Source organism: Microcebus murinus, chromosome 7 (genome assembly GCF_040939455.1).
Source record: "Microcebus murinus isolate Inina chromosome 7, M.murinus_Inina_mat1.0, whole genome shotgun sequence".
Classification (NCBI taxonomy): Eukaryota; Metazoa; Chordata; class Mammalia; order Primates; family Cheirogaleidae; genus Microcebus; species Microcebus murinus.
In genome coordinates, this window is record NC_134110.1 from 21,563,912 (window position 1) to 21,573,419 (window position 9,508).

At 39.6% G+C, this 9,508-nt stretch overlaps 1 protein-coding gene across 50 annotated transcripts in view; it reads left to right on the forward strand.

Annotated features, from left to right (window-relative positions):
• Positions 1-9,508, forward strand: part of LOC105868796 (uncharacterized) — a 253,234-nt gene that overhangs the window by 73,424 nt on the left and 170,302 nt on the right. The gene's annotated exons all lie outside the window — the stretch shown is intronic.

Here is a 9,508-nt window from a genome sequence, read left to right on the forward strand (position 1 = left end):
ATGGGCACTTGGGTTGTTTCCACATCTCTCTGCATGATGGTTTTGAAAGCACGTAAAATATGTGAGATAGAATCTAGCTGTTTCTGGATAGTTTCTTGAATTGTTGCTGGTATGGTTTTGGGTAATTTCTTGAATGCATGTAACATTTCCATATTGGTCTGTGTGTGGTTACTTGCTATATGGGGATCATGCAAATTAATTGAGTGATACAATTTTAGTCTGTGTACTTTTCTATGTGTATATTACACTTCAATAGAAAGTTTAATATGTCCCATTGAACTAGTCCAAATATTAGTTACTATACTTCTTAAGAATATTGCCAAGTAGGTTGTGTATTACTTGGTGTTTAACAATCGATGCCCTCATAATACGTCAAGTGTATTCTCTCCTTAATGCAGACATTTTAGCATATCATATCATGGAGAAGTTACCGATATATTTTTGAACACATTTACATATTTTTATTCATATGCTTAAATTCTTCACTTTTTTTTCTGTTATGAAAACAAGCTAAACAACTCCATGCCTTAAATGTTTCATACTTGTCCCCACGTGGTCATGTAGTCTGGCACTGGATTAATTCTTTATACTTTTTGGCAAGATCACTGAAAGTGACATATCTCTTCTTTTGCAGAGAGGGAATTAATGCCGTGCTGCCCTAATGCCTTCCCGTTCCATGTGCTATATAACGGAACATAAAAGCAAATATAGTCATTAACATTTATTGCGATTATTTTCACACCACACACAAAGATGTTGCTCATAGATCTTAAGAGAATAGAGGCCCACAAGCATTGCACAGTAGAAAAATTTGAGGTAACATCGATGAAGTTAGATGGGGTATAAAGCCAAAATTCAGAACAATGGACTGCTTGCTTAAGGATTTCCTTGGAGGTTACATAGCATACAACTAGTAAATCCAAATATATTTTACCTTTTGAGACCCTGACACACTAAAACCAGAATGTGTTTTAGCTCTTAATACTGATTTCTGAATTTTCTCTTCTTTTGCTTAATATACAGAAAACTTCCAGGCTTAAGTTGGTACCAAGTGTTATCAGTTCTTTGTAGAGAAGTGGAACACATTAGAAGAGTAGAAAATTACTTAAGACAGAGGTATATTTGACATTTCTTCTCTGCTTTCTACAAGTGATGTATTTAATCATTTACCCTATTACAGAAATTAAATTTTCCATGCTAACCCAAGGATCCATCAATTCATCTGTCTTTACATCTATGATCTATCTATCATACCAGGCTCATTTTTCATGAGGAGATAGTGGTTTGACATATGACATTGTGATAGTTTTATATATTTGCAATCTCCTGAGGTTTTATAGGTCTTAAGGTCTCCATGTCTAAAACTGTATATGTACCGATGCCCTCAGTGGATGTGAAGGATACCACATTTTCTTTAGCCATTTATTGTTTTCAGAATAATGGTGTTAACTTCTTTGCCATGGCAAGATATCATATATTTATAATCATTATATATTAGTCGTTATGCACTCATGCTTCTGTTTCTGTAGAAATCATTTCTAGAATGGCTAATGCTGGCAACTTAGGTCCATGAATTTTTCTTTAATGAGGCGTAGTCAAATCAACACCCAAATCTTCAGGTTACCATCATTTCACTACTGTATTAGAACGATGGGGTAAAGATACTTACGCCTCCTAGATATGTAAATAGAAAGAGCACTAAAATAATGATATTTGGGATTTTTTTTAACTTTCAATGTTTTTATTAATGATTTTAAATTGGCAAAATGAGAAATTTGTAAAAATCCAGTAGGTAAAAATGAGTTGTCACTATGTCTTCACTATCATCAGATTTTGAATCAAAAGTGTAATGTTTTATATCTAAAACAAGAAGCAGTCCCATTAATCTAAGTATGCACCTAAACTGTAGACAGAGTTTTCTCCTTTAACACTAGCTTGTTTATGCCAGCAGCGAAGAAGCCTGGAGAGCGAGTGGTGATTAAATTGCAAAAGCAGTCTTCCACAGCTTGTTGGGAAATCAATACTTTTCCTTGCAAGAAGTGTTCCAACGCCAGGAAGAAGTGGTAGTCAGTTGTTGCAAGGTCTGGTGAATACGGTGGATGACAGAGAGTTTCCAAGTCCAGCTGCTATAGTTTGAACAGTACTGTTTGTGCAACATGTGGTCGAGGGTTGTCTTGTGCAACTAGTGCAACCTCTGTAGAAGCCAATATGGAGATACCGCAAAGCGATACAGGTAGATCTACCATTCAATGCAGCAATCCCATCCCCAAGCATCCTCCCAAAAGAACAAAAGACACTCCATAAAAAAGACATCTGCACTCGAACGTCCGTAGCAGCCCAACTCACAGCTGCAAAGACGAGGGCACAACGCAAGTGCCCATCAACACACGAGTGGATTAACAAAACGTGGCACATGTACACGATGGAGTACTATTCAACCATAAGAAATAATGGCGATGTAGCACCTCCTGTGTTCTCCTAGATAGAGCTGGAACCCATCCTACTCAGTGAAGTATCCCAAGAATGGAAAAATAAGCACCACATATACTCTCCAGAAAACTGGCACTAACTGATCAACACCTAAGTGGACATATAGGAATAATATTTATCGGGCATCGGGCAGGTGCGAAAGGGGAGGAGGAAATGTTTATATACATACGTAATGAGTGTGATGCACACCATCTGGGGGGTGGTCACGCTTGGAGCTCTCACACCGGGGGGCGGGGGGAATGGGATGAAAGGCAACACACATAACCTAAACATTTGTACCCCCGTAATATCCTCAAATAATAAAAAACGAGGAATGGCCTGTCTCTATGGCCCCTCTTGGAGCTTAATGGCAAGCATGCTCATTATTTCATCCTATTGGTTGCAGTAGACAGCCACTGGACTGACCAAGTTTCAGGGAGTTGTAGCAGATAATACCAGCACTGGACCACCAAATATAAACTCTTAATTTTGGAGGGTGAATATTATATTTGGGACTGTGTTTTGGCGCTCCATCTTTACCCAACCATTGTGCCAAATGCTTGCAATTGTCAATAACAATCCGTTTTTCATCACAGGCAACAATAGAGTGCGGAAATGGTTCGCCTTCCTGTAGTGACAGTAAAGAGGCAAGCTTGGAGATGATTTCTCTTGTGATACTCTAACTCATGCAAACCCACCTATCCAACTCCTTTGCCTTGCCAAGTTGTTTCAAATGGTCCAATATTGTTGGAATAGTGACGTCAAACTTTGCTGCTAATTCACAGGTAGGTTGAGATGGATTCACTTCTGCTACAGCTTTCAGCTGTTCTTATCCATGTTGATATCAGGTCATTTATGTGGCTCATTTTCAAGACTAAAATGACCACAACGGAACTTCTTAAACCATGGACGTACTGCGTGTTCACTGGCCACATCCTTCCCAAACATTTCATTGATATTTCAAGCTGTCTGCACTGCATTTGTTCCACAACAGAACACATACCTAAAAATAACATGAATTTTTGACTTATCCATGCTTTCAGAAAAAATTGCTCTAAAAATGTGAAAGGTAATCACAAGCCAAAATGTGCAACTGAAAGAATGAGGATGTACCTTCACAATAAAAAGAAGTGCCAAACGGAACGTCAGAGATATCAACTGTCACTCTTAGTACTTAAGGACATGAGACATTTCATACTTAATAATTTTGGAATTACGCCACACTGAAGATCAGAAAGTGAGCGGCAAATAACGATAAAACTCTACGTTAACACAAAGACCATTTTTCCCATTTAGATGAATTGGATTGGCTCTATATAAAGTTTATGTACATAATTCATATTTACCTTAAAACATACACCTTAAAACCTTAAAACGTACACAGAATCTTTTATTATTTTCTAATATTTATTTATTCTTTGTTCTTTCTTTTCTTCTTTGGTTAGGTTTTATATCTTTGCCTCTCCCAAGCAAGGGTTAGAGGTATGCCCTTTGCCTCCACAATGCTCACCACATCCCTCAGATGTGGGTCTATCCCCGTAACCCCCGAATCCCTGACGACCACCACCACCATTTGAGCACCTTAATAATGTTGATCAGTCAGGAGCAATTTGATGGCGAACGCATGCGGAGCCCATTGTTCTGATCTTGTGTCACCTCACATTGGGTAATGGGCTTAATCTAGGATATATAAGCGGTGCTAGCTCACTGCCGTTCGTTAGAAGAATTGAGTAATATTCCATTGTGAACATATACCAAGTTTAAATAATCCACTCATGAACCGACAGGCACTTGGGCTGTCTCCACGTCCCTGCAACAGTGCATTGCACTGCCACAAACACTCGCGTGCAGATATCTTTATAATAGAATGTCTTATGTTCTTTTGGGTAGATGCCCAACAATCCTACTGCTGGGTCGAATGGTATTTCCATTTGTACCACTTTGAGGTATCTCCAAATTCCTTTCCACAAAGGCCGCGCTAATTTTCAGTCCCACCAGCAATGTAAGAGTGTTCCCGTCTCTCCACATCCTCGCCAGCATTTGTTGTTTTGGGATTTCTTGATACAGGCCAATCACCCTGTGGTTAGGTGATATCTCATGGTGTTTTTGATTTGCATGTCTCTAATGATTAGAGGCGTGGAGCATTTTTTTAAATATGTTTGCAGGCCATTATTCTGTCTTCTTTTGAAAAGTTTCTGTTCATCTCCATTGCCCATTTCTTGACGGGATTGTTTGATTTTTTTCTTGTTAATTCTTTTGCGTTCTAGATGGATCCTAGATTTATCAGACCTTTACTGGAATTGTAGACAGCAAATATTTTCTCCCATTCTGTAGGTTGTCTATTTGCTCCAGTGATAGTTTCCTTGTCTGTGCAGCTTTCTATTTTGATCAGGTCCCATTTGTTTATTTTTGTTGCTGCGGTGATTGCTTTGGGGGTGTTCCTCGAGAATTCTTTGCCTAGGCCAATGTCTGAAAGGGTTTTCCCAACATCTTCTTCTAGGATTCTTAAGTGCCTTAGGTTTAAGTCTGTTATCCGTCTTGAGTGGATTTTTGTGAGAGGTGAGAGCTAGGGATCCTGATTCATTCCTCTGCATTTTCCCCAATGTATAATGTTTTCTGCTCTAGCAAAGATTAGGTTACCATATGCAGATGGTTTCATCTCTAGAATCTCAGTCCCATTCCGAATATCGATGCTTCTGTTCTTGTGCCAGTGCCAGGATGCTTTCAGTATTATTGCTTTATAGTACAGCTCGAAGTCAGGAATTCTGATGCCTCCCAGTTTGTTCTTTGTACTTAAGATTGCTTTGGCTATACGAGGTTTTTTCTGGTTCCATACAAAGTGAAGAATTCTTTTTCCTGGATCTGTAACTAATGATGGTGGTACTTTGATGGGGATTGCATTTATTCTGTAGATCTCTTTAGGTAATATTGACCTTTTAACAATATTGGTTCTACCGATCCATGAACAAGGTAGATTTTTCCACTTGTTTACATCTTCTACAAATTCTTTTCTTAGCGTTTCATAGTCCTCCTTGTATAAGTCTTTCATCAAACATATTCCTAGATATTTAATTTTCTTTGAGGCTATAGTAAAAGGTATTGCATTTTTGATTTGAGTTTCAACTTGACAGTTCCTGGCATATATGAATGCCTCTAATTTCTGTATATAGATTTTGTAACCTGAGACTTTACCAAATTCATTTGTCAAACCTAGGAGTCTCTTGGACGAATCCATGGGGTGTTCTGGGTATAATATCGTATCATCGGCAAAGAGCGAGAGTTTGATCTCATCTGCCCCCACTTGGATGCCCTTAATATCCCTGTCTTGCCTGATTGCTATAGCGAGGACTTCAAGCATTATGTTGAATAGAAGAGGCGATAGTGGGCATCCTTGTCTAGTTCCAGTTCGAAGTGGGAATGGTTTCATTTTTTCCCCACTCAGAATGATATTGGCCGTGGGTTTGTCATAAACGCATTTGATAATTTTAAGGTGTGAGCCACCTACACCTATTTTGTTAAGAGTCTTTATCGTAAAGGTGTGTTGGGCTTTCTCAAATACATTTTCTGCATCTATTGAGGGAATCATACGGTCGTCGTTCTTGTTTTTATCTATGAGGTGAATTGCATTTATAGACTTACATATCTTGAACCAGCATTGCCTCCCTGGAATAAAGCCCACCTGGTCATGGTAAATTATTTTTTTGATGTGCTGGCGACTTGTGTTTGCTAAAATTTTGTTCAGGAATTTTGCATCTATATTCATGAGGGATATTGCTCTGTAATATTCTCTTTTTATTGCGTCCTCTCCTAGTTTTGGTATCAAGGAGATATAGGATTTGTAGAATGAGTTAGGAAGGATACCATCATTCCCAATGTTGTGAAATAATTTCTGTAGTATAGTTATGAGTTCACCTTCGTATGTTTGGTAAAACTCTGATGTGTAGCGATCTAGTCCGGGCCTTGTCTGTTTGGGGAGGTTACTAATTACTGCTCCAATTTGTGAGCTTGACATCGGTCTCTTCTGAAATTCTGTTACCTCCTGGGTGAACTTAGGAAAGTTGTAAGAATGCAGGAATTTGTCCATTTCCTCCTCCTCATTATGTAGTTTTGGGGCATATAAGATTTCATAGTAGTCAAACGTAATGTTTTGTATTTCTGTGGTATCTGTTGTGCCTGCTCCTTTTTCATTTCTTATTGAGTTTACCAGAGTCCCTGCTCATTGAGTTCTTGTCAATCTAGCAGGAGGGCTATCAGTTTTGTCTATCTTTTAAAAAAGCCAGCTTCTGGTTTTGTTGATCTTACGTATAATTCTCTTGTTCTCAATTTCATTTAGTTCTGCTTTGACCTTAGTTATTTCTTTTCTTCTACTAGGATTGGACTAGGTTTGCTCTTCTGTTTTCCCATTCCTCGAGCCTATTAATTTGGTTCTCAGTACATAGGCTTTTTTTTTTTTATGTGAGCATTTATTGCCATTAGTGTTCCACTCAGAGATGCTTTTGCTGTATCCCACAGGTTTTGGCAACATGTGTCTCTGTCGTCATTTTGTTTGGAGAAACTCTGATTTGCACGTGAATTTCCTCCTTGGAATAATAATTCTTCAATAACAGATTGCTTAGTTTCCAAGACTTTGTGAAGCGTCGAGTGTTTCTATAGCAATTGAACTCTAATTTTATACCACTATGGTCAGAGAAGACACATGGTATAATTTCTATTTTCTTGAATTTTTTGAGGTCTGATCTGTGGCCTCGTATGTGATCAATTTTGGAAAAGGAACTTGGGCTGCTGAAAAGAATGTAAACTCAACGTTATTTGGGTGGAATGTTCTGCAGAGATCTGTCAGAACGTTTTGTTCAAGAGCTCTGTTTAAGCCCACTGTTTCTTTGCTTATTTTCTGTTTGGAGGACCTATCCAGTTCATTCAGTGGAGCGTTGAAGTCCCCTGCTAATAGGGCAGTATTTATAAACATGCTATTTAGATCAGACAAGGCTTGTTTTGTGTAATTGGGTGCTCCTGCATTGGGTGCACAAAAATTAAGGATGGTTAAGTCTTCTTGTTGGATCTTCCCTTTCGCATTATAAAGTGGCCGTCTTTATCCTTTTTTACTCTTGCTGTTTTAAAGCTTATGTTATCCGCAAATAGTATAGCTACCCCTGCTTTCTTTTGACTTCCGTTTGCCTGGAGGATAGTTTTCCATCCCTTGACCTTCGGCCAGAAGGCATCTTTGTGGGTTAGATGTGTTTCCTGTAGACCGCAGATACTAGGCTTGTGGACTTTTATTCATTCTGGCAGTTTATGCCTCTTCGGAGGACAGTTGAAACCATTTACTTTTATTGACAGGATTAAAATTGGAGGAAGATTTCCATTCATATTGTTGGGTGAAGTCTTGTCGCTTTGTCTTACTCCTTGAGCCATCGTGCGGTTCAAGTTCTAGCCTTTACGTCTTTGAAGATTTTACTTTGAGGAGTGTCGATTGCCCAGTTCGGGGTATGCGGCAAGTCTGAGAACCTCCTGTAGGGCTGGTCTGGTCTTTGCAAATTCCTTCAGTGATTGCTTGTCTAAGAAGGTCTGTATTTCTCCCTCATAGATGAAACTTAATTTTGCTGGATAAAGAGTTTAAGTTGGGCTTTATTCTGTTTTAGAAGATTAAGGATAGGCACCCAATCCGTCCTTGCATGTAAGGTTTCAGATGAGAAGTCTGCTGTTAGTCTGATAGGCTTTCCTTTATCAATTACTTGTTGTTTTCCTCTTGCTGCATGGAGGATTGCTTCTTTCACGTTTACTGTGGTCAGCCTAATGACCACGTGACGAGGTGATTGCCTTTTCACGTTGAGTCTCCCAGGAGTTCTGCGTGCTTCTTGTATTTGAATATCAAGATTTCTGGCCAGGCCTGGCATATTTTCCTCCAGTATTCCGTGAAATAAGGTTTCCAGCCCTAGTGAATATTCCTCTTCCCCTTCCGGAATCCTGACCAATCTGAGATGCGGCTTTTTACATAATCCCACACTTCTTGTAAGCGCTGGTCCCATCTTCTGTTTCTGTGTTCCCTTTCTCCCTCTGATTTGTACAGTGCATCGGCATAATCTTCCAGCTCTGAGAGTCTTTCCGCTGCATGATCCATCCTGTTCTTCAGGCTTTCCACTGTATTCTGGAGTTCCTTGAATGTTTCGTCCATTGCCAGGATTTCTGATTGTGTTTTCTGCATTATTTCAATTTCGTTGGAGAACTTTTAATTCATTTCCTGAATTGTTCTTGTGGTTTCTCTATGTTGGGGGGTTCTATTTTCTCTTCAATTACGTTGAGTTTTCCTACAAACTGTATTTGGAATTCTTCCTCCAACCCTTTCATCACATCATGTACGTTGGTGTCAGTTGATGGAGATCGAGTGTTTTCTTTTAGAGGTGATTTTCTCTCTGATCCTTCATGTTTCTTGTGATCTTTTGCTGGTCCTTTCTCATCTGGGTGCTTTTTAGAGGACCGGAGGTGCTGGGACTAGATTAGGAACTAAATTCTGTGATGTCAAAGGAATGATCCCTGGCAGAGCTGTGGATATGTGCTCTGGTCCTGTGTCATCTTAGAGGAGTTCGAGCCTATTCAGTTATCTCTGACCTAAGGTCTTCACTTTCTGTCTAAAGCGCTTAGTGTGTTTGGGCCCCTTGCTTAGACACAAAGGGGTTAGCTCACTCTTGTGAGAGCGAGTCTGCTATCAACCACAGAGTTGAAGTGGGAGGCACTATGCTAGGCTCTGAGTTCACTCTTTCTTGTGTTACCTGTGGTTTGCGAGAAGGAGTCAATTATCAAGGTATTCCAAGTCCTCCGTATGGCGCTCTAAGCTTCCTAATAGGATGTACAGGTATCCCAGTCTTTAGGAGATGTCCTGCCACTCCCAAGGGTTCCTAGAGTCCTGTTCGCACTTTAGGAGGGCTGAGAGGAGCATCAGGTATCAGTGAGCCTAAGAGAGATACTTCAGAGGTTGCTGGATGTGTATCTACGGGGGAGCTGTTGATATGTCATTCAGAGATCTTTCGTCACACTTTTGCAG